The sequence below is a fragment of the Sinohyriopsis cumingii genome, chromosome 11 (genome assembly GCF_028554795.1).
Source record: "Sinohyriopsis cumingii isolate HCF-2022 chromosome 11, ASM2855479v2, whole genome shotgun sequence".
Taxonomy (NCBI): domain Eukaryota; kingdom Metazoa; phylum Mollusca; class Bivalvia; order Unionida; family Unionidae; genus Sinohyriopsis; species Sinohyriopsis cumingii.
In genome coordinates this window covers 32,207,745-32,212,816 of record NC_142971.1, presented here as the reverse complement: position 1 = coordinate 32,212,816, position 5,072 = coordinate 32,207,745, and positions in this window count along the sequence as shown.

The following is a 5,072-nucleotide window of genomic DNA, read 5'->3' as shown; positions in this document are numbered from 1 at the left end:
AGCATATAAGTCACTGACCTTTCCGAAGCTCCTTTGTAATTCCCAGAATAACAATGTTTCCCGCCAATTTCGAATGACGTCGGAGTAGCTTATAACTTCCTTATGTAATTCCCGCAAGATGGTTTACTTTCAAGACACTAGATTTAAATTTGCGATTCCAATTGTTGCCAGACCCTTGCTCAATTCGAGTGGATGTCGACTCACCCATGATCTACATAATTAGCAGACATTGCCTTCTCCCCGGCAGTCTGTCAAGGGTGGATTTACGACCCCCACTTAATGTTCATTTGAGCTAAACACCGGCAATTCATGCCACTTACCTGTGAATCGCACGCAGCCAAATAAGGCGTCAGTAAAAGTTCCTATGCATGTTATATACAACTGGCTTCCCATCCGTCCTTTTGATGTCGGCTTACACTATCGTAATATAAGCCGATCGGCCAGCTGTGTACACATCGCGTTGACACTCATTGTTCGCAAGGCTGACACTCGCAACATTTATGAAGCGAATAATTAGCCTCAGGGTCTAGCATATACATGTTGCAATTTCGCTATTGTTCCTTACTTATAACGTAACAGGGTGAATGGAGAATAAGACAAGAAAATATACTCGATTTTTCTGAACCCGCCGACATTGAAATCAATGATATTTATTACAAAAATAATCAAATATCAAAATTGTCATCTGCACCGTCAGTGTACTATCCCGTATCTAGATATAATTTTTTTTATCTCAATGGGTCTGGAGTTCTGGTAAAACAACTCGTGTGATTGAACTATTTCTGAATTTTGATATGGTCGTTTTAACACCTACACACAGACTCGCAAGAGAAATGAGATATTAAATCATGTACTTATCACAAATTCTTTCGAAGGAAGGGAGATAAATGAACTCCTGATTGAATGGGCGAAAAATCCAGTGTCGTTAGAAACATTAACAACATTTTTTGGTTGGTTATTGACAACAAAAATACTGCTGTAATAATGTGTGGCGATCATGGCCAACCGCACCTTTTGGTGGATTATCTCCGCAAGAATGGCTGAAAATCTTTGTGGATTATTATGAAGAAATAATCGATGATCATACAGCGCTTAATCTAGATTTAAGAGAGCTTAAGAAATTAATCAGACTATAATCTAATAAAGTTCAGTGTGAAATAATGCGTGATATAATTTCAGAAACTCTTATTAACAATTTTTGGAATTTATGGGGACCAAATTACTTAATAGTTGCAAGTAGAAAAAAGTCAGAGATACACTTCAACAACAATTATTTATGTTACATAAAGAAAAAAATTCAAATCTACCCGTACCATCGTGTTATCGACCAGCAGATACGCGACGACAAAATATCGACGTTGATATACCAGGACACTTGACAGAGTCAAGGAGGAAACAAAATCTTGTGATAAATGATATTGTTTTAGTTGATGTCAGTGTTGTTGAGAGTGCGTTAACTATAGACAAAATTCCATGGACGCTAGGATACACAAAGACGATTAATTCATCTCAAGGATTAACCTCTCTGACACAAATGGTTGGATCGACGATGATCGTATCGAATGGTCGAATTTAGTTTAGCTCACAGTGTCTAGATTTAGAAAAATATCTCAGCTGCGGAGGATTATCATAGACTTGACAGAAAATAATAATCAAACTCCTGGCAATAGCGATGATATGGTAAGAAAATAATTAGCTATAAACAATATGACAAAAATAAAAAATAAACGCGACTTTGATCTTGACGCTGAATTTATCATGACATTAAAACTAAAACAGAATAATCATTGCGCGAGCCGTAACAGAGTAATGTTGTGCCAGTATTAAAATAATAATCCAAAACAATTCTTGGCCATACACGTGAAAATGTGATGCTGACATGTCTTGAATGTAATCGAAGTCGATGTGCTAGTTTTTTTGTAATTGCATTAATAGGTTTCATGGCAGTTCGAGCAGTTTCATTATTTAACGCATCTATCACACTTGGTAATATTTCAACCCATTCGCGAGATCTCATATCTTTCTGAATTATTTCCTTTGCTTATTTATATCCAAATAACCGCTCAGCAAGCGTTCAATTAAAATGTTCAACAATTGCCTGATCACATTGTATTGCAGTATGTCTTCGTCTAATTTTGACATTATGTTTTTTCATTAGAGATGATACTGTACCAAGAAATTCTTTGCCAGGATCAACCTGTAATAGTTGTAGCCATCGTTGATAAATTCGTTCAAAAGCAGAAGAAACTTCAGTTGCTGTTTTAGTTGAAAATGGTTCAGCTTCCTTATACCTACTTGCAACGTCAACGATAGTTAACGCGTATTTATACGTACGTGATTGACTTCTTCTAATTTTAATAGTATCATGTGGTAAGGGGTCCCGAGTGTCCGAGTGGTCTAAAGCCCTCTCCGTTACGGATTACTGATATCTCACCTCTGTCTGCGCCGGTTCGAGTCAATGATTCAGCCAATGTGGGTATATGAGAAAGCTTGCCAGTAGTTTCTCGTGTGTCGGTGGTTCTTTCAGGGGTTTTCCCGGGTTCTTCCTCCACCATTAATACTGGCCGCCATGTATAGCATATCGTGTGCTGAAATATGGTATTAAACCCCACAACAACAACAACAAAAAATCATGTGGTAAAAAATAAAATATCTGCTTGATGAACTTAATTAGGTGTGCTGACATCAAAACGTGCATGCTTAATTTTTTTAGGTGGTGGTAGATAAGTCTGCCATATTGCCTGTCATGCTAACCATGCTTCAGCAACATAACTTGTGACATTTGCTGCATCAGCGAGTTTACTAATAGCTGCTCTACCTTTCCTCTTGGGGTATAACAATATAATAAATCGCTTCCATTATTTCAATAACTGGTTGGTTAATTACCGACTCCGAATAATAATTTACCTTTCATCGCAGATCTTACCGACCAATTAGCTAATGCTTCTCTGTAAGATTTCTTTATTATTATAGAATTTAATACGTGAATTAATTTTACGCCTGCAATATGTCGTTGTTGCAGATCTTTACTTTTATAAGCTACATTATGAGTGTGATATGCTCGATCAATATCATTCATAGGATACTCTCCAGGTCTGGTTGATCTTGGTTATCAAGTCGGATATCAAGTCTGGTTCCAGGACCACAATACTTATATCTATGAAGATGTTTTTCTCCTGGGTATTTGGCCCATGGTGTTCCTGGTAATTTTCCTAATGAAGTAGCGATATCATCACCAGACACTTTGTGTCCTGACTGTGTCAGGGAAATATTTTTATATTTATTTGTACCACATTTTACACAATTACCTGTAAGTGCACGCTTTATTCTTCTTCTTCTTCTTCTTATTATTATTATTATTAATCCACTTGTGGGGGTGGATGCTCTATATTTAACGCAATATAGATTCATATAATTTATTATATTTCTATAAGATGGATGTGATTGATTTCTCAGCGGCACGAAAACAAAAGCCAGTAAAACATATTTCAGCATTACCGAATTCTATTAGAATGATAATAATAGGTCCATCTGGATCCGGTAAAATGCAATTATTACTTAATTTGATAATGAGATGGTTAAAGGGGGACGACAAGTTATACTTAGTTGCACCATCAGTTGATGATCAGAGATGCTACGATGTACCTAAAGATTTTAATGAATATGCAAAATTGTTAAATGAAGATGGTGACGACCTTATTAATTTTATTACTGATATTGATGAATCACCGTCCGTAGATGAATTAGATGGATTTATTAATAATCTCGTAGTATACAACGACGTATTGCTAGACAAACAAACAAATCCAGCAAGAATATTTTCTCGAGGTAGGCATACAAATACTGATGTGATTTATGTTACGCAGAGATATACACAAATACCTAAAGTGATCAAAGATAACTAATATTTTAGCTGTGTTTAATGGAAGTGGGGCGAAATGTCCATTGAAGTGGGGCGAAATATCTTGGGCCGAAACGTCCATGGGGCGAAACGTCCAGGTACCGTTGGTATAAAGTCTGAGTAGTCCTACAGTGTAAGATATAGTACATGTTGTCTTAATGTTATGTCATCACCCACCCCCCAGAACAAACATATCGGGTGATGTGTCTTACGTTGTAGGACTAAAGTCTGTGTAGTAAATTAAATATTGAAACTATGGACCTACTTAATGTAACTACACTTGGTCAAGCTGGCGAAGGGATAAAAGTTGAGGTTCGCGTTAAAAAGTAACAACCCAGAGGTTTATACCACTTAAGCTAGCGATCGTTCTGTTAAAATTACATATCTGGTGATTAAAAAGTTGTGAAATTGTTATACGGTGTGCCAGTTTTAGTTCAAAAGTTGATAAATTATGAGGTGTAACTTATTTTCGAGTCCATTAGAATGACGTCACCAACAGGCCATTTTCGTTTTGAATTGATAACTTAAACAATAAATTTATTTATTTTTAGTATGGAAATATAAGTTTCTCATACAGCTTATTAACTTTCAAGAACCGGATACCCTGGGTCGTTGGTTAAATGCAAGCATCTTTTACTGCCAAATATAACATCTAACAAGGGTCTAAAACTCAAACCACCATGAAGACTGCATGAGGCCATTTTCGATGGCCCAATGGCCACACCACCTTTATCGTCTCTCGTGACACCTTGTGACGCCAATCATTTTGCGGGCCACAGGATACGGATTGGCTGGCCGTGTGTTTGAGACTACTGACATATATATATATATATATATATTCACCAAAAAAATCGGGGTTGCCAAGGCAATTTTGCTAGTCACTATTGCAACAGTAAGACTGAGAACCCTGTCCCACAAGAAAAAATAATATAGTTTTATTTGTTTGATAATGAGTTTTGACGAGTTGAAATTTTCTAAAGGCTAAAATTCATTCGAACATCCTCGGCTAACGTTTAGATCCGTAGGATTGGCCTCGCAGTTGCAAATTAGGCTAGCTGAGAATTTGCATAAATTGGTTCCGTGGGTTGGAAATTGTGCAAAGTAACTCCGACTAGGTTACTGTTCTCACTCAAATGGAGGCTTAATTTTTCCACCTTTTTATATGAAGCAT